The 21,112-nt window shown below is 44.3% G+C and overlaps 1 pseudogene across 1 annotated transcript; it reads right to left on the bottom strand.

Moving 5' to 3' along the window:
* Positions 1–516: 516 nt before the first annotated feature.
* LOC116540593 lies at positions 517–2,004 on the bottom strand (annotated as a pseudogene). Its single transcript, XR_004264512.1, has one exon. The product of XR_004264512.1 is annotated as a heterogeneous nuclear ribonucleoprotein A3 pseudogene (transcript).
* Between the last annotated feature and the right edge of the window lie 19,108 nt (positions 2,005–21,112).

Genomic DNA, 21,112 nt, shown 5'->3' with positions numbered 1-21,112 from the left:
TCTTTTTCTTAACAGTGTCTTTTGCAGAGCAATTTTTTAAAAAAACTTTTCAGAAAGCGCACCTTTCCATTTTGTGTTCTATGGGCCATGTTTGTGACATTGTCTCTAAACACCTATCCCCAATATCACAGCCACGTACATATTCCCTTGTGCCTTCTTCCTGAAGTTTAAAATTGTGTGTTTTATGTTTGGCTTTTTGACCTATTCTGAGTTAATTCTTTGTGAAAGGTGTAAAGTTCTTCCTAGGTCCATTTCATTGTGTATTGGCATTCAATTTGTCAGGTGCCATTTGTTGAAAAGACTACAATATCTCCATATAATTGCCTTAGCACTTTTGTCAAAAATTAGTAGACAATATTTGTTTGGGTCTATTTTGGGGCTTTATTTTGTTCCATTGACATGTGTCCATTCCTCCACCAATACCCATAGTTTCTTGATTAGTGTAGCTTTAGAGAAGAAGTGCATAGCAAAGCTAACATTAATCATGACAAGTCACATTTCTTTTTTTTTTTTTTCAAAGTTAAAAATTCCTTAATTTTTTATTCCTGGTACCACTACCACAATTTACAGGGCAATATACCTGATATAATGAAAAGAAAAAGAAAAAGACAAAGATACAACAGATAAAAGACCTCAGGAATGTACATCTAATTGACACTACATTGCATTAATCAATAGCTGCACTTTTTGCAAACTGTGGCTATGACAGTCCTGAACAAGAAGGGTTTCCTGTTTAAGCTGCGGTAACTTTTCTGATTATGGATCATTGCTCCTTCTGTGGCAGATTTTTACAGTACCTCTAATGCATTTGGGATGACTGTCTCAAAGTCACCTGCAGCTTTCCTGACAACTCCTCGCTCTCTCTCCTGCTAAGAACTGTAGCCCTTTTCTGCTGCTTTTAGAACCTTCTGCTACCATATCCACCACTTCCACCACCAGATCCATAACCACCACCATAGGGGCTGCCCGGGCTTCTTCCACCAAAACTGCCCCCTTTCATGGGTCCATTATTTGATTGCTGTTGTCCACTATAATTTCCAAAATCATTATAGTTCCCACCACCACCATAGTTACCACCGCCAAAATTTCCTCCCTCATTGTAACCATCATATCCTCCACCACCGCCACCATATCCACCACCTTGGTTTCCATATCCTGGTCCGCCACCACCATAGCCCCCTCTACTACTATAACCAGGACCCCCGCCATAGTTGCCACCATCACCAAATCCATTATATCCACCATCACCTCCTCCATAACTACCTCTGCTGCCACCACCTCCACCACCATAACCTCCTCTTCCACCAAAGTTTCCACGATGGCCAAAATTACCTCCACCACCTCCAAAGTTTCCTCTGCGACCCATAAAATTGCCAGATCCACCTCCATGACCTGTCTGTGATCGAGCAGACTGCATCTCTTGTTTAGAAAGGATCTTTTTCACTTCACAATTATGCCCATTAATAGTATGGTATTTCTGAACAATTTTATCAACTGTATCATGACCATCGAAAGTTAAAAAAGCAAATGCTCTCTTTTTTCCACTCTGCCTATCTTCCATAACTTCTATGTTTTCAATCTTGCCATACTTTTCAAAGTAGTCTCTCAAATTATACTCTTCCGTATCTTCTTTAATACCACCAACAAAAATTGTCTTCACTGTTAGATGGGCACCAGGCTTTACAGCATCCTCTCTAGAAACAGCTCTCTTTGGTTCCACTACACACCCATCAACCTTGTGTGGTTGAGCACACATTGCTGCATCCACCTCTTCAATACAAGAGTAAGTCACAAAACCAACGTCCCTGGAACATTTGGTTTGGGGATCTCTCATTACCACACAAACTGTAAGTGTGCCCCATTTCTCAAAATGTTCTCTTAAAACTATCATCTGTAGTTTCAAAGCTCAGACCACCAATAAAGAGTTTTCTCAACTGCTCTGGTTCCTTTGGATCATGGCCCTCCATTTTGAGACCGGACTCGCCTCTTCCAACTCGAGTTCAATATGGGACCGAGAGACAAGTCACATTTCTAGTAATTTCCTTTGATATGATGTAATGAGAATGGGGTTTTACACCTGAGAGCTCATACCTCCAATGCTAATCGTGAGAAAAATATAAGACAAATCCTACTGCATGGACTTTATGCAGAAGACCTAAACAATACTCCTCAGTGGTGTTAAAGTCATCAAAAACAAGAAAAACCTCAGCAACTGTCACACCACAGACCACAGTAAGGACACGTGAATACCAAATGCCATGAAGTATCCTGGATGGGATCTTGAAACAGCCAAGAAAATCCACTGTAAGTGAGGACATTTGAATAAAGCATGGACTTAATAACAACGTATCAATACTGGTTCATTAATGGAGACAAATATAGAGGCTAACGTAAGATGTTAATAATAGGGAAACTGGGTGTGAAGTGCATGGAAACTCTCCATATGAGGTTTGCAATCATTCTGTAAATCTAAAACTGTTTTGAAATCTAAAAGTTTATTTTGAAACGACACTTGGATGTCATTAGAAGTAAGAAGTGCAACCACTCCTTACTCTGTGAGTACTGGCAATCCAGTGGAAAGCATTAAACTTTTATTCTGTGCTTCCTGAGAATTTCAAGATGACACAATAGCTACAGTTGTTGAGGGAGAGTTCTTCCTCACTGAAAAACTGCAGCTGAGGACAGTGAAGGCTGCATTTTAGTAAAAAATCAAGACAAGACAAAACAAAACTCAATATCTGCAATTTACAGTGAGAGATTTGTTGTAGGGTGCTTGAAATGCTTTGGTTCAAGGTCAGTGAGGCATCCTACAAGTGAGGAATGAGGCTGTCATCACCTGAACCCACCTGCCAGTGCCAGTAAGATCATGAGTGAAACAACCAGAAATCATGTGCCTCATGCTAGGATGCAGTAGGAGACGGGGAACCAAGGATGACGTCCTTTTATCAGAATGTCAAACCTAGCGAGACCTGCGTCAAACCTAGATATGAGCCTAAGGCCCGATAATCAGAATCCATGGGAAGGAGCAACATTTAAGTGACACAAAGAGGCAGGAGACAGACAAATGAATAGCATTGAGACATGCTGTAGGTCCACTGATCAGTCTGCTACGAGTCCATACAATGGAAAAGGACGGTGGGATGCAGGAGGGCATTGTGGGCAACAGGTCTGTGAGAGACTAAAAGAGACCCAAAAGTACGAACTAATGCTGAACACCCATAGGCCTTAAGCCCCTCAGAATGTCCTCTCTGAGGTTTGTACTAGTGGAAAGGCATACCTTCATTGAACAAAAGATTTGTCTAAGAATGCCCTTAGTAGCATGCTAGAAACATCTCCCATGTTCATCACCACTAGCATGGGTAAGTACATTGGGGGTCATACAAAGGAATACTATATAGCCCTGAGCATGAAAAAGCTATTGCTACATCCACAACATGTAAGAAGATCACAAACCTAATGTTGAGACAATGTAGCCAATGCTGAGAATATTAGCTTCATAATCCCATTTAGACAGAGATCAAAACAGGGAATACTGCTCTATGGCACGAAAGTCAGGATAGTGGTTACCTTGGGAGATAGGGACTAGCAGGGAAATGGGGGGAAATTCTCATGGCAGATTTTTTTTTCTTTTTTGTGTAGCTGATGGGCTCCCCAAGGATATTCCTGGGTGAAAATTAAAGAAGCTCTACATTAACAACCTGTGCACTCATTAAGCAGAGGGAGAGAGGATTAAGAGACACAAATAAATGCAGTGCACAAACCTAGTGGGTTTGGATCAGAATCTGAAAAGACCCAAGCCTGTAGGCAGTAATGCCAAATGCTGAAAGCCCATAATGTCATCATGTCTGACATCTAATTTGGAAAAGATTATTATCCCTAAGCAGAAAATAGGAAAGGTTAATAAGGAATGCTCATTCAGTGTGCCATAGGATTTCTTAAAGAGCAGTGCCATGTAGGAAATGAATGTGAGATGGTCTTTGAGGATACGCAGGTCCTAAAAGCAAAAAAGCAGCTACATATCGTGATGCAAAACTTCAGCATATAGTTAACGACTGTGAAATTCAGCCAGCTCTTAAGGACTACGTCCATGCAATTGTCCATATCTATACCCATAGTGCCTCTTTTCTTAGATAGCGTTTTCCAGTTTCTTTTTCTTTTCCTGTTTTTGTTTTTTTACTATGTTAAAGTGTCAGCATTATTTATTAACGTATTTATTTTTGAGGGGGAGTCTTGCTCTGTCGCCCAGGCTGGAGTGCAGTGGCATGGTCTTGGGTCACTGCAGCCTCTGAAACCCCGGGTAACAGCAATTCTCCTGCCCCAGCCTCCTGGGTAGCTGGGATTGCAGGTGCATGCCACCACGCCGGGCTAATTTTTGTATTTTTGGTAAAGACAGGGTTTCTCTATGTTGGTCAGGCTGGTCGTGAACTCTTGACCTCACGTGGTCCGCCTGCCTCAGCCTCTGAAAGTGCTGGGATTACAGGCGTGAGCCACTGTGCCCGTCCCTGTCAGCATTATTTTTAACCACTCGCTGTGTTATTCCTTTGTTTGCATAATTTCCAATACTGGAGGCATAAATCATGTGGAGACTTTTAGAGGGTCCTAATTTGTTTTGTAAATTTTTTGTCAAATTTGATTCCACAAGCATACATTATCATATTGTTAACTGTGTTTGCAAGCACTGTGCACATCTGTATAAACGTTGACAGTTGCCCAATAAATGAAGAGACATCTTTTTAAAATCTTCATCTGTGAAAGAAAAAATTCTCATGATCGTGGCTCCTTGGGTGAAGCTTTATGCAGTGGTGATCCGTCAAGGTTTTTGATAGATGTCTTAGGGTGACTTACCTTGTTGGTCACAGTATTTCATATGACTGCAGTAATGAAGCTGGCTGCACGCAATTACTAACCTTAGTAATATTTGTTCATCTATTTCCCTTTTTGACTTATTGGAGTTGGTCCACAGGAGAACATTGGGCCACCCAGTCAGCAGAGAGAGATGGGGAGGAGTCAGGGCAGGTTTGCGGGGGTGCAGGGCCTACCCCTGAACAGGAGTGCAGCCTCTGGAGGGTCGGACCTGCACCTTCCATGTACGAGTGGAAGCTTCTCCATCCTCACTCACTCTGTCCTAAACACCACCTCTCCACCACAGTGCTCATCTGAATTTTAGAAAGGGCGGTGTCCTAATGGGGTTAGAGAGAGGCCAGGTGGGCCACATCCAGTGACGGTTTCTCACTGGTTTTCTTGCAGGCCTCAGCCATGTGGCATGGGGCATCGGGCACTGGGTAACTGTTGATGAGAGCAGCTCTCCCTTGTTCATGGGGGACACAGCTGAGGCCAGGGCGAGGGCAGTGCTCCGTGAAATGGGACTGCTGCTGGTTAGAAGCTGAGCCATTCAGGCACCTTCTCTGTGCCTCAATTCTTCATCTGTAAAATGGGCATATAATTGTTCACATTAAGAGCATTGTTTTGAGTTTACACCTGATGTTACCTGCATGTAAAATGCCTGGCCCAAATGACCTGGTCAATAAGAAGTAGCTTTTGTTACTGTGTGTCTAAGTTGTAACTTCCCCACATATTTCAACATTTCTAAACCTATATATATGTCTTATGATCCACATGCACATTGGGTAATGCATTTATTTGCTGTTTCTCCTGAAAATCTGTCATGAGTAATACACCTCACATCTCAGACCTTTGCAGGCATGGTATACCTCGTTCTAGCCCTGCCTGGGATGACAGCCAGGGCTACTGAACCAGGCCCAGGATCAGTCCGTGGTTCTGTGGGAGTCGGCCCTGGGGGAGTCTTCCAAGACATCCTCGAGGCTCACCCTGCCTGTATCCAACCCCACAACTCGAAGCTCTGCATGGGCGAGTCCTCTGCCTGGACACTGTGGATGCCCCCACTATGCTTGTCCTCAGCCTCCCAGGTGCATGTTTCTAGGAAGGCCTGAAGACACGTTGCAAACTCTTCCTGCCACAGCTTAGACAAGTTACACTCTCCATGGTTATTTGACACACAATCTTGCCCAGACAATCGTTTTCAAGGTTTGAAACAGCTTGCGGTTAGCTATTTAGTAGCTGCAAATCTCTTTTGAACCTATGATCGTTCCAATTTCCTTTTTTATGTTACCTTCCAGAAAGCAGCCAGAAGAGGAATTATGTCCCCAAGACATGATTATATGCTAAACCGTGCCTCAGAACCTGTTGACTGCATAGACACCAAATGCCCAATTGTCTAAGGCTTCCTTTCATCTTCGTTAACCAATGCACCCCACTTTTTCACACACCCAGGCATCTGCCACACCAGTTACCCTTCATGCTGCTTGGTTCAGGGCTTATTGGGTGCCAGGCAGTTGCTGTGCTAAGTGCTCTGTTGGTGTGTGTCATGTTTCTGTGTGCAAGCCTCCCTTGGGTGGGTGGTAGGAAGGAACCTATGTCTGTAATGAGCCAACCTTTGCAGTGGAGGGGTTGAGCTATGACCCCAGTTCCACAGTGAGGAAGTAGAGGACCAGAAGTGGGCCCACAAGGTCAGACCTTCAGATCTGCAACCTGACTCATTTGCAGTGGGCATTCTAATGATCTGTGCAGAGGAGGTTGCCTTTTTAAGCAGAAAAGTGCTGAAGAAAGCACAAACAGCAGGCAAAGAGCAGATTGCTCATTTCCAAGTTACTTTCTAATTAGGGTTAAAGCAGAGAGGACCTCTTGATTATGCTGAGTCATGTTGATTGGCATCTTCCGAAATTTTTTAACTGACCCCTGTGAAAGTTGCTTGATTTCATGACACTTACCATGAGTGTCCCAATTCTGGTTTGTATGGTCTTCCGGGCTTAGGAAGCTAGGCTGACACAATGGCCGCCTAATAATTTTGTTTCACAATCTCCCTTCTTTTGGGTCATGACGAAATCGTCGGGCATGAGTGCTACTCTCAGGCACCATCAGTTTTGGGTTTATGGAGTTCACATGGCATTCATATGTTTACAGTGTCCTTGTTACCATGTGTTTCTTGGAGCTTTCATCATTCCAGCTGGAGAGAGACCATATAGCATTCAGCAGATGGCTGCAGGGAGATCTATAAGCCTTTCTGAGAGGATGCAGTGAACCAGGGAGGCTACTCTTATGAGTGTCAGGAGTATAATACCCAGAGTTTGGAGCATGTCCTTGTAATGGGAACGACAGGGCTAAGGTTGCTGACTGGGAGGTTGAAGTAGAACACCACACTCAACTGACTCAAGCCTGTGGGCAGAGATAAACATTTAGAGGCATCTCTCCCCACTTTTCCCTCAAAATCCTTTTCTTTGAAAGGACCATTCGTACATTTGACTGTGAACCTAAGTGATCCATAACCTATTTCTCCATATTTATGATTCTCTCTCTCTCTCTCTCTCTCTCTCTCTCTCTCTGTCTGATTCTTTGGCTCTTCATTCCTGCCTCATGTGATCAGGGAATAGAGAACTGTCCTCCCAATTCTTTGAACTCTCTCTGCCCAGGATCTGTAAGTAACAAATCTTTGAATGTACTTTGTGTTGTGATGGTGATTTGAATTTTTGCCTTTCATCTGAACATCAAATGGCTAACCAAAGCCAGGCTTTATGTGGGATGCTGGGGGGCGGGGGAAATTTCAAATCCCAAGTGCCAGAATGATGGTCACAGGCAGGCAAAAGCTGGACACAGATCAGACAAGAGCCACAAGCACATCTGCCAGTGTAAACAAGTTTCCCACATGAGGGGGCACCTGATCACTGGTTGGACAACTGGATATTAGGCTGCATGCCAGGCACAAGAATTACCCTGTGAAAGACATGCTGGAACGACCTACCATCAGCTCCCGTCCATTTCTAGTTAGGTCAGCCTTACCAGATACTCTGGTACTAGAAGCTCAGTGAGGCTGGGGGCTCTGAAAACAGCCCCTTAGGCAGGCTTCCCGTGAGCTAAACCAAATGAAATTGAGCAGATCAAAGAATGAGTCAGGTAAGGAATCTACCCATTCTAACCAACCAACCTGTTTGTCTTATTCATCCACATACAACAGAAAGTGTTAGCAGCTGCACAGAGTCCTCCCTGTTGAGCTAGAAGGTTGAAGTTCTATGACCTAGTACCCCACCACAGGCCAAATTGAGGCACGGAGTGGGACCAAGTGGCTCTTGAAGTCTGATTATAAAAGGGATCACTAGCAAACTTCAGACAAGCATTTGCATCAAGGACGTTTCTAGATTGAGCCACTGGGTGGATTAAAGACCGTCTTGGGTCACGTAAAAATATGGGTTTGGCATGGGATATCCAGTGTTCTATGAAGCTATTCATTGCAAAATTCTAACTACTTGTCACCCTGGAACAACACAGGTCTGAACTGCGTGCGTCCACTTAGGCATAGATTTTCTTCTGCCTCTGCTGTCCCTGAGACAGCAAGAACAAGCCCTCCTCTTCCTCCTCCTCAGCCTACTCAATGCGAAGTTGATGAGGATGAAGATTTTTATCATTATCCACTTCTAATTAGTTAACGGTGAATAACATATATTCTCCTCCGTATGATTTTCTTAATAACCCTTTCTTACCTCTAGCTTTCTTTATTGTGCAAATATAGTATATAATACGCTTAAAACACAAAATATGTGTTCATCCATAAGATTTCCAGTCAACAGCAGGCTAATAGTAGTCACCTTTCTGGGGAGTCAAAGTTTAGACACAGATTTCTGACTGCAGTGGGAGTCGGTCCCTGTAGCCCCCACCTTGTTCAAAGGTCAAGCATACAGGTATTATCTTGCCAAGTGAAACAGGTAGGCATTAGCAAGGAAAAATTAGGAAGGATAAGGATGTCATCGTCAAAGGGAGTCTTGCTTCGGTGTCTTCAGAAAAGCTGTCCCCCAGGATGACGTCATCGAGCTCTCATTCTGGCTTGTAGCTTGAGAGTCTCTGGTTATGGCTTCAGGCCTGGTGGTGAACTCTGAGTGGCTGGCGCATCAGGCAGAAGGGTTGTTTCTTGACATTTGTGTGAGATGCCGAGCTCCAGCTTGCAGAGGAACTGAGCAGTTCCTGTTAGTATGAGACTAGGAGCCAGATAACGCAGAAAACTAGAGCAATTTAGAGTGATGTGTGGCCTGCAATTAGACTTGAAAACGACGAGCAGAGCTACAAGCTAATAACAAGTATACCATGTTTTGTTTTTTTTTAATTTTTCCTGAAACTTATATTTCCTCTCTTCCATCATCTCCTTTTCTACCAAAGATAACTAGAATAAGACTATTTTGATAACAAAATAAGTTTAGTCTCATTAAACACAGACTGATTACTTCCATAAGTGCAGCAGGAATTCATTAATCACATAGGCTCTTTTAAAGTTTGCTTTGTTGGAACTTTTAGGAAGGAGTATCAGATGTCAGTTTTCAAAGCCTCTCTATGCTAGGAAGCCAAAACAAGGTAGACATCCGACTTTGTCTGATGCACCTATAGATCTGGGTGAATTTCTCTCTTCTTGGGGTCCCCCAAATATTTTGAGCTTCCTGGGCTTTCCAGGAAGTGACATTTTGTTCTCACTCACTATAAGTCTGGGAACACTTAAAGCCATGCATTCTACAGACGTTCTCAAATATGGTATCTCAGGGACAACCCGGATAGTGTAACTAGTATTCCCAATTGTGTCCTGTTACAAAGAGAGCAGATTGTGACTGAACTTATGCAAAGGATAAGTTCATTAACGGATTTTACGGCAAAATAAAATATTGCCACAAAATCTGGAACACACACAAATTGTCTCTGAGGGGCAGGTTTTTTTTTTAAAAAAACAAACAAACAAACAAACAAAAAAACTTTTTAGAAATGTGTGCTCATGAATTGGCATCCGTGTGGGGGCCTATTTCAGGGGGCCTAATTTTTAAGCACATTTTTGGGATGAACAGCATTGTTCATCTGGAATGTTTCACACGATGGCCATTGTAAGTCTAGATTATCCTTATTAGTATTGCACCTTTTTGAAAGGGTTTGCCGATTCTGCTGCATAATACTTACACATATAGAAAGCAGGTGTAGTCACAAGGTGTACGCAGTTGTCTGGACAGTAAAGATCCCATTTTTATGTTGACTCTTGGGCCTCTCAGAGCTGAGATCCAGGTCGAAGAAGGAAATGCCACGGGATTGGATCCTGGATTGCTTTCCAGTGAGCCTTGCTGCACGGATGCTGTCTTGAGGCTCGCGGTGACATGGTATTAAACTTATTTGTTTCATGACCACCTGATCCTAACACAGACGTCGTATTTTCAGGTGGTGGGTGTTCTAATCGCTCCTAAGTGCCTAAACTGTGCCTACCAGTCAGTCATGGCCATGGCCCTGAGGTTCCCTTGAGTAATGTAGCCAATAAATCTCTCCTAGCTAAGCATACAAGAAAAAGAAACTGGAGAACCCAAACCCCTGCAAATTCCCAAAAGCCAGAATCACACACTGCATGTGATAAACTGCTCCTTCCATCAGTTACCTTTAAAACTGCAGGTCTTGTCAGTGACTTGTCAGGCCCCACAAACCCCCAGAAGGTCATGTTCTCTCTCACAGGACAAATGAATCCTGGAATCAAGAGCCAAAAGTATCACGACTCTCAATGCCAAAATGTGACCCGAGAGGAACTTATGACACCTGAGGCTCTGTGAGGGTGGGAGGGGCCTCAAAAAGGGGTCAGCGGCACCTCTCCTGCATTTTTCAAGGGGTCTCCAGAGTCACCAGCAGTGTCTTTTGGGTCCCCCCAAACCACTGGAAACTGCCAGAAAGATTAATGACAGCAAACACGATTTAAAGATCAAACTGGCTTTTATTTGCGATGCTAGACTTGAGCAACACTACACTCTATAAAATAAAACAAGTGTTGCAATGAACCAAGCAGAGGAGGTTCACTTTGTAGGCAGAACAGTGCTAAAGAAAGCAAAAAAAGAAAGAAAAAAAAAAAAAAAAAAAAAGAAGGAGAAGAAAACAGATTCAGCATCTGGAAATTCCTTTCCAAGATTAGAGCAGAGGGGCCTTCCTTAATAAATACTCTGAATCAGGTTAACCGGAAGATTCAGTTTTTTATTTTTTATTTTTTAAATTAGACCATTGGAAAGTTCAGGACGAATATACGGCACTCAGCACAAGTGACCCCATTTTGGCCAGGTGCGGTCACCTGGGGCTTAGGGCAGGAGGCTAGTCCACAGCAGTGGCCTCCCATGAATGGGGTTTCACACAGGCCCCTGAGTGAATGAGCCTTTCTAAAGGAGGCTGTGCTAGTTGTGCTTAACAGGCAGCTTTCCTCCCTTGCTGGAGACAGGGATAGCTGGCTGCTCGTGACTTCCACTGGTTTTCTTTTCCATGGAATCTTAAAAGCCTTTTGTAGGAAACCTTGACTCTGGGGAACTATAGTGTTAAAATGATTCTCAGTCAATCTACATCTAGTGCTTGCATTTGCTTTCACCCTCTTTCTGTCTAACTCCGCATGTGTGTTTGGGTTATGTTTTTCAAGGACGGGAAACAGAAAGTGTTTCTGAAGGTGAAAATTCTTGCCCCTTGGGATCCCTGGAAAAAGGAAGTCCACATAGAAAAAGAGAGACAGTCTCCAGGTGGAGATACATCTTCTGAGATTTCAGAAACAGTTTTCAGCTTGTGTTCTGTAAATGAACCAAGACGACCTGTGTGTGTAGCCCCTAGGCTGGAGGAGGGCCTTGTTTATCGTTTAGACATGGGATGTTGCTGGCAAAGGGCCTTGCAGCTGCATCTCAGCTGTCGTGCAGCACTGCTGATGTTTCTCTACTGTTTTTCTTCACAAGACTGAGACCTGTTGGCTCAGAAGCCCATCAGCACAGAACTGAAGTTTTCACATATTTGATTGTTTGAAACATGGCACTGCCAAGCAGATTGTTAGGCATGCAGAGCGTTCCTGGCTTCCATATCCTGCTTGTCCTCACCTAACATCTGCTAGTCATAGATAAGATAGAACCTTATGGTGACGAGACTCCCAAGCCACTTTGCCTAGCTGCTGAGCAACATCACCTATACTCGTAAGGTTCTTCCCCAATTCCCATCTGCCCCGTCAGTTCTCCTGCCTTCCTCTCCTTCTGATGGTGACCCCCAGAAACATAGACTCTGGAAAATCTGTCCCCTCCCTGCATTCTCTGTCCAAGCACCACGCAATAAAGCTGCTTGTATGGTATTGCCTCTGGTGGTCCTATCACTTTCCTTGTTCAGCCCCCCGGTCCCATACAGTGTGAAATGAGCTCTTCTGAACTGGGATGTCTGACACTTAAAGGCTGATGACTGTCGGAGCTAAGATGCATGATTTGAGGTGCATGTTTTGACTGTAAGATTGACAAGGCCTAAAGACCATAGGAAAGCATACAAGGCAGGCATCTCTCTGCCTCACTGTTGTCTGGCCTTGCAGCATGCTGGCTGTCCTGCTGCTACAGAACAGCCTCGCTCCCCCACTCACTGTCTTGGAATTGCAAATTCACAAATCTCAATAGGCTGGCCTTGACTCTAAGCTAAAACCCAAAAGTATCCGCTCTGGGCTGTTTCAGACTCACCACAAGCTGTGCCAAGCAGAAAGCAGGCGTAGCTCAAGGCAACAAAGGCATCTTTGACCCTGGGACCCTGGTGGGTTTAAGCACCTGATAGTGGGGCTCGAAACTGTCACCACACAGCTCGGATGCAGCCCTGGACCTTCCATATCTCTTGCAGATACCCATGATGAACGGCTTGTTCTCCGGTGGGGCCAATGGGAGTGAAGCTGCTCACGGGCACTGCATTTCTCTTTTGTTTTGTTGTTGTTGTTGTTGTTGTTGTTGTTGTTGTTTTTAACATTTATTTATTTTACTTTAAGTCCTGGGGTACATGTGCAGATCATGCAGGTTTGTTACATAGGTATACACGTGCCATGGTAGTGGTTTGCTGCATCCATCACCCCGTCATCTACATTAGGTATTTCTCCTAGTGCTATCACTCCCCAATCCCCCCACCCCCTACTATTCCTCCCCTGGCCCCCCACCCCCCCCCAAGCCCTGGCGTGTGATCTTCCCCTCCCTGTGTCCATGTGTTCTCATTGTTCAACACCCACTTATGAGTGAGAACATGCAGTGTTTGGTTTTCTGTTCTTGCGTCAGTTTGCTGAGGATGATGCTTTCCAGATTCATCCACGTCCCTGCAAAGGACGTGAACTCATCCTTTTTCATGGCTGCATAGTGTTCCATGGTGTATATGTACCAGCTTTTCTTTATCCAGCCTATCATTGATGGGCATTTGGGTTGGTTCCAAGTCTTTGCTATTGTGAACAGATGGGCACTGTATTTCTGATGCCGACAGGTTGCACTTCTAACTGGTGAGATGTCTGCCGAAAGCTGCATGTTGTGGGATGGCACCCCACACAGACTGTGATCTCTCCACCCACTCGTGACAGACGAGTCTCAGATCTTCTCTCTAGCATGTCCACTGCCAGTGACTTGTGTCCCAGGACCCACATCAGTTGCAGTTTTTGATAGTGGACAGACAGCCTGACTCTACTTCCTCTTGCTCCACACGCCAGGCAGTGGGATGATCGAATGCAGCTGAGCCCAGGAAGGGATGGATTCTTTTTATGATTGTTGTTGTTCTACACGGTTCACTGCATAAATGAGCAGGATGAAAAGGGGTATGCAAACTCATTTTGGAATCTTTTGGATACACAGGATTTTTTCCTGACTGCTTCCTAAGCATGATGGGTCTTTCTCTTCACACCTTGTTTTATGACAGTGCTTTTCTGTGAAAATGTTTTTTGTCCCTGTGACCTACAGCCCTGCCAGGTGAGAAGACCTGGGTGAGGGTAGGGGATGATTGAAGCAATGTAAAGCTTTTATTGTTGAGTGGGCCATGCTGATTGTGTAAGGATGGAGGAAAAACACAACATCTGGGGAGGTGTGAGGAGGGCATTGTGATCTTGGTGTTGCAGAACTGTTCCTGGAAGCTTTCTCCTCTTGCTAAGGGAAAACTGCCCCATGCTGCTTTTGCAAGCCGCTGCAATTTCTGTGACTCCAAACTGATGGCTGCGTCCACGACAACATCAGACCTCGCTGACTAGGGGACAGAAGGAGAGGCCCCAGCTCCTCCATGTTCCCCACGGAACACCCTCAGATGTCCTCCCTACCAGGCACGGAAAGGCCAAATTGTCTGCATGGGAAACCACAGACTGAACTGGATTCTGTGTCCTGTACTGGATAACCCTGTAGGCTGGCAGGAGGTGCCGGTGAGGCCTTGATTTTCTGTGCTTCCTGTCTCAATTCTGCCATCTTGGGGTGCCCAAATTATGGTACAGACTGTGTTTGCAGGGGGACCACATGTGCCCTTGGGGTTGTAAGTCCCATGTGTGTCCTGCCTATCATGACGCTGCCTCAGCCTTGGATGGCTTTCAGGTCAGCTCCAACTTCCTGTCGAGAGCTGCGCTCTACCTGAATTGATGCTCCAACTGATTGAATTGGCCAAGTGTAAAGAAAAAGTTAATAGTGAAATTTAAGAGGGAAACCATGTGGCTGTCTAAGGTACACCTCTATGAGGAATGGGGTTTGTGTTAACTGGTTCAGTCCAGGATCCCTAACCGCATAAGTGACATCTATATGCAGCTCAGGTTCGCCCTGCTGTGTCAGTTCCTACTGCTAACTTCCTGTACAGACACCTTGTCCAAAAGGGTGCATGGTTCAGAAAAGGAGCATTGGGCAAAGAAGCCAGGAGGTGAAGTAAGGTCAATATGGTGGTGAAATTCCTGTGCTATTTTTCCCTCTTGGATCTCCAAGCGTGGACTCAAAGGCAGCCTAAATTTGAGAATTGCACATGGGGATAGGAAAAGCGTAATGTATGAAGGTCTCTCTTTATGGTCCAGGCCCATAGAGGACATGGGTAATGAGGGAAAAAAATCTTTCAATCCTGCTGGACCTGCCTCCACACCAGCCCCAGTCCTGAATATGTAACCTGTGGTTTCAGCATCAACCACAGCTGGGCAGGCACCTAAGAACCTCAAATAGGTGATTTCTGCTCTCTGACAAGAAATTTCGACCAAAAAGTATGGGGAGAGTTGGGCGAGTAACAAATGAAAAGCACGTGTGCAGCTCACAGCACAGTGGCAGAGGCCAAGAAAAAGACGGAGGCCTACTCATAGGTGTGTAGAACACTTCCTCTCCCCCACACCTTACCACGATGTTAGTAGGCTCCTGTGTAACAGCAGGGGAACAGCGCTGAAACAACTGCACATCTCTAACTTCATTTAAGAAGAGTCTCATGCCAGGCACAATGGCTCCCACCTGTAATCACAGCATTTTCCGTTGACAAGGCGGGAGGGTGACTTGAGGCCAGGGGTTTTAGACCAGCCTAGGCAACATAGAGTGACACCGTGTCTAAAGGAAACAAACAAAATAGAAGAAGAGAAAGTCTCTAGGGAAATCCAAGACAGGAGCGAAGAACAAAACAAGGACACCTGAGTAAAGTTTAACCTCTGACACCTATAGCTGCAGCAAACAGTAAACGCGGTCTACCGCATAGTCAGGTGAAAATAAACTCTCATCTGAAAGGCCCATTCTCCTCCATTCCATTTACCCAGTACGTTACTACGGGCTTCAACCAAAAGTGTTACTAGGCTATACTGAAGGGGAAAAAAAAATCACAGTTTGAGGAGACAGAGTAAGTATCAGGTACAGACTCACGTACGGCAGAGATGTTGGAAATACCAGATTGAGAATTAATACAACTGTGATGAATAGGCTAAGGGCTCTAATGGAAAAAGTGAACAACATGCAAGAACAGGTGGGTAATATAAGCAGGGAGACGGAAACTTTTAAAGAAGAATCACAAGAAAACACTAAAAATCTAAAACACTGTAAACAGGCAATGAAAGGAAACAGACAAATTAGACTTCATGAAAATTAAGAACTTTTATGCATCCAAAAAACACTATGAACAGAGTCAAAATGCAACCCAAGGACTGGGAGAAAATATTTGTAAACCACACATCTGATAAGAGATGTATATCCAGGCCATATAGAGAACCCCTGAAACATGACAAAAACAAACAAAAATTCAAAACTAGGGAAAATATTCGAATAGACATTTCTCCTAGTGACTGGTGGGCGTGAGAAAAGACACTCAGCATCACTAATCATTAGGGAAATACTAATTAAAGGCATAATGAGCCACGTCCTCCCACTCACTAGGATGGCTGCTGTTAGTAAAACAACAATGAACCAGGAAATAGCAAGTTGGCAAGGATGTGGTGTTATTGGAATCTTTGTGTTGGTTGGAATAGAAAATGTTACAAAATTGCTGCGGGTAACAGTTTGTGATTCCTCACAAAATTCAAAACAGAGTTACCATATTACCCAGCAATTCCCCTTCTGAGTATATACTGGAATCATTGAAAGCAGAGTCTCGAAGGGATATTTGCAGACCCACATATTTACAGCAGCAATATTCACGATAGTTAAACTGTGAAAGCAGCCTACGTGTCCCTTGACACAGAATTGGATTAGCAAAACGCAATATAGATACGATGGGAAATTAGTCAGCATTCAAAAGGAAGGAAATTCTGGCATAAGGTACAGTGTGGCTGAACCTGAGGACATTATGCTAAGTGAATAAGTCAGGCGTGGAAAGACAAATGCTGTAGGATACCATTTATGCAAGGTACATAGAGTGGTCCAGTTCATAGAGACGGGAAATAGAAAGCTAGTTACCAGATGAGAGGAGGGAAAATGGGGAGTTATTGTTTAATGGGTATAGTGTTTCATTTTTGTCACAGGAAAAGAGTTCTTCAGATGAGCCACGGTGATGGTTGAATAAGAGTATGAATGTATTTCATGCCCCTGAACTGTGCATTTACCGTGGTTAAGAGGGTTTATGTGATATGTGTTTTATCATGGTAAAAATGTGTTATTAGGAAAAATAAAACAACCCCCACTGTAACAGAAATGAAGAATACCTTTGGCAGGACATGGCTGAGGTAACGAGCAGTGAGCATGAAGAAATGTCGATCGAAAATCCAGAACTGAAATGCAAAGAGAGAAAAGGGGAAGGAAAAAGACAGAACAGAATATTCAAGAAGTGTGAGACAGTTACAAAAGGCATCACTGTGCATAACTGAAATTCCATAATCAAAAGGTGAGAAAGAAACAAAGAAAATATTGGAAGTGGTAATGGCTGAGAATTCCCCCAATTAGTGACAGACATGAAACTGCAAATTCAGGAAGCTCAAAGAACAGGAAACAGGATAAACACTAAAAAGTATATGTCTGTGCATATCATATTCAAATTGCAGAAAATCCACGAGAACAAAAACCTTGAAAGAATCTGGAGGAAAAACAAGTGTGAGAGAAATCCATACTACGTTTTACTGTCTATGCTCTCACCACTTGGCCACCTAGCCAGACCCCTTAAAGGGAAATGCACAGCAATGTGAGGAAACAAAAGCCCTACCTTCTAGCTAGAGGATCAGAGGAAGTCCACAGGGACCCTGTGAGCTTGGGAAAAGCCACTGACAGTAGCAAATGTAAGCAAGAGAACACATTATATTGAGCAGAAATTCCTGGGTTCAACCTAAAGTGCCCATGCAGAAATCTTCATAGTTACCAAGGACTGGAGAACTGAACTGGTAGGGGTAGATCATAATGTTATAATTTTCTCTCCTATCACTGTTTAGCTGCAATCCATAAATTTTGATGTATTGATTTTCCCAGTTAATTCAGTTCTATGGATGTTTTTAATTTCCAACATCTGAATATGCCTGTTTCAAGCACACATGGAAAACTCACCAAGCTAGATTATCTCCTGGGCCATAAAATAAACACTGTTTTTCCTTAAGGCGGAGTCTCGTTCTGTTGCCCAGGCTGGAGTGCTGTGGTGAGATCTCAGCTTACTACAACCTCTGCCTCCCGGGTTCAAGGGGTTCTCCTACCTCAGCCACCCGAGTAACTGGGATTACAGGCGCACACCACCATCCTTGGCTAACTTATTTTTTTTTTTTTTTTTAATTTTAGTAGAGACCGGGTTTCACCATGTTGGTCAGGCTGCTCTGGAACTCCTGACCTCAAGTGCCCTCTCTGCCTTGGCCTCCCAAAGTGCTGGGAATACAGGTGTGAGCCACTGTGCCCTCCCTTTTTTTTCTTTTTGAAACAACAGATTTCTAAAATCCAAATCATCAAGAGTATGTTCTTCGGCCTCTCTGGCCCCATAATAGAGATCGAACAATAACATAAGTGCAATAGGAAATTATCATACCCTGTGGAATTAAATAACACCATCTTCAACAATTCAAGAATCAAAAAGGTAGCCTCAAGGAAATTCATAGAACTGAATTAAATTGGAAAAGCAATATAACACAATTTGTGGGATGCAACTAAAACAGTGTTTAGAGAGAAAATTATAACATTTAGTACTTAGATTAAAGTAAAAGAGAGATCTCACATAAATAATCTGAGCTTCTACCTTAACTAACCAGAAAAGAAGGGAACAAACTAAAGCTAATCCACGTTGAAAAAATTCTCAAAGCTAAAAAATATTTTCAAAAAAATAAAAACGGAAATGTGATGTTTTAAAATATCTGCCATTCAGCTAAAATGTGCCTAGGGGAAGTTTGATGTACTGAGCTGCTTATATTAGAAAGTAATAAAAGACTCAAATATGTATATTCTGATCTTAAATAACTGGAAAAGAAAAAGGAAATTACACCTAAGGTGAGCAGAAGGATGGGGATAATATAGACAAGAGGAGAAAAAATAATGAAATTGAAATTTTGGAAATTTTAGAAAAACAATAAATAATATTGATGGAATCAAATGCTAGATATTTAAGTAGATCAGACAAACTGAAAGCCCCGATGTCAATCTGAGAAATTTAAAACACATGGCTTTGGGCCAGGTGTGGTGGCTCAAGCCTGTAATCCCAGTACTTTGTGAGGCAGAGAGAGGCAGATCAATTGAGGCCAGGAGTTCAAGAGCAGCCTGGCCAAGATGGTGAAACCCTGTCTCTTCTCAAAATACAAAAATCAGCCAGGCATACAGTGCATGCCTGTGATACCAGCTACTCGGGAAGCTGAGGCATGAAAATCGCTCGAGCTTGGGGGGCGGGGACTGCAGTGAGCTGTGAGCTTGCCGCTACTGCACTCCAGCCTGGGCAACAGAGCGAGACTCTGTCCCACGAAACAAAACCAAACCCCAGAAAACATGGTTTTGGAGAAGCAACAGCTTTGAACACAGCTAGAAGTAGAGGAAATTTTACGGAAACTATAAACTGTTATGACAACAACAATGTTCATTTCTCAGAGAAGTTTCTGAGGAGACCAGATTTGCCTTGAAATGCTCAGCGTGTCTACTATGTTACATATCCTGTCAAATGTATTAGCTCAGGGGTTCCCAACACCCCGCCCCCCCCCACCCCCGGGGCCATGGATGGGAACTAGGCTGCACAGCAGGAGGTGAGTGGTTGGGCAAGCAAGTGAAGCTGAACTCCACCTCCCGTCAGATCAGAGGAGACATTAGCTCCTCAGAGGAGCAGGAATCCTATTGTGAACTTCGCCCGTGAGGGATCTAGGTTGCGGGCTCCTTATGAGAATCTAATGCTTGATGATCTGTTACTGTCTCCCACCACCCCGAGATGGGACCATCTGTTTGCAGGAAAACAAGCTCAGGGCTCCCACTGATTCTACATTATGCTGCTAATGTAATAACAATAATAGAAGTAAAGTGCGCAATAAATGTAATGTGCTTGAATCATCTGGAACAATGCCCCCCCTCCACCCCCGCCGTGCTCCTGGAAAAATTGTCTGTCACAAAACTGGTCCCTGGTGCCAAGAAGGATGGGGGCCGCTGTATTAACCCATGTAACTTGAAGAGGATCCTGTAAGGTCAGCAGGGAGAGTTCACCTTCTTCACTCCACAGCATTTTCTGCACTTCCCTTTGCAACACCTTCTATCCTCTCAGGAAGCTGAGGATTTCCTCCTTCCATCTGATGCCGGGGCAGACTTTTACCCATCATCTCTGCTACCCTCCACATGACCGTTCTTACCTGAACACCTGTATAGGTGCCGCTAGTCCGGCTGAAAGCCAGTATGTTCCTCGGGACACATGCCAGACAGGAGGCGGTGGGAGGCTGGTTAATTATTCGTTGGAAACTCCAGCTGGCATGTTCACCACGGAACCATTTTTCATCTCCTGGGAGGAGCCCAGGGTTTGTAAGAATTCAGCTTCGTGAAATGGCTGCTCCTCTTGTACCTCTTTGGAGGGGAATTTCTGAGCACCATCCGTGAGCGTGCTCAGTTCCCAGCTTCAGGTAAGAAACTTAATAAAATACTACTGCAAATATGCAACTGGCTGCAAAAAACACTCTCTCCACCTTCAGAGCTGTAACCCAACCAGGAGATTACAGGCCAAATTGGACTCTTCTCATAGCCCACTGGGAATACACAGAGTAGAAGTCCCCCAGGGAGGGAGGACAAGTGTCTAAAGTCACCATCCAGAATGGCTGTGGCTGTGGGAGTGGACCCAGGGTGAGCCATGCCAGAACCAGGGGACTACTTCAAGGACTAGGGATGTTCCGTGTTGCATGAAGGGCAGCTGGGTCTGCCCAGCTTCCAGGGAAGGCAACAGTGAAGAGCAAGCGGTAGGTCAGGTCTCAGAGTCAGAAGGGAAGAAACATGATAGTGACCGGAGGAAGGGCAGCGTGACACGGGAATGTGCTGGTGCCAGACAGAAATGCTGATTATGTATTTGTCCCTTAGGCCCAAGAAAGAGAAGAAAAAAGATGTGGCTGGGCATTTGTAGGCGCCCCTACAACCTGTTCCATAGTAGGCGCTCAATGGGCAGCACCCAGCAGACAGTTCCCAGGGGACCCGCCACATGCCATCCCCAAATGGTATTTGATGCTCATTGTCACCTTCTTTAGGCCTGCATTTAGTACCTTGGCCTCGGGGTCCTTCTTTCTGTCACTTGAGAGACATGATGCATTGCTGAGAAGAGAGATAAAGTACCAGTGAGGAGGTCAGCCTCAGGCTCAGGGGAGTGGGAACAGCATGGGCTCCAGAGAAATTCAGATCAGGGCTCTAGTTGCAGCTCTGTTCCTTACCAGCCACGCGATGCTGGGAAGTACAGAAGGTCC

Source organism: Sapajus apella, unplaced genomic scaffold, assembly GCF_009761245.1.
Source record: "Sapajus apella isolate SASKATOON/1434 unplaced genomic scaffold, GSC_monkey_1.0 scaffold142, whole genome shotgun sequence".
In the NCBI taxonomy this organism is placed as follows: domain Eukaryota; kingdom Metazoa; phylum Chordata; class Mammalia; order Primates; family Cebidae; genus Sapajus; species Sapajus apella.
This window is presented reverse-complemented; position numbering and strand designations above follow the sequence as displayed.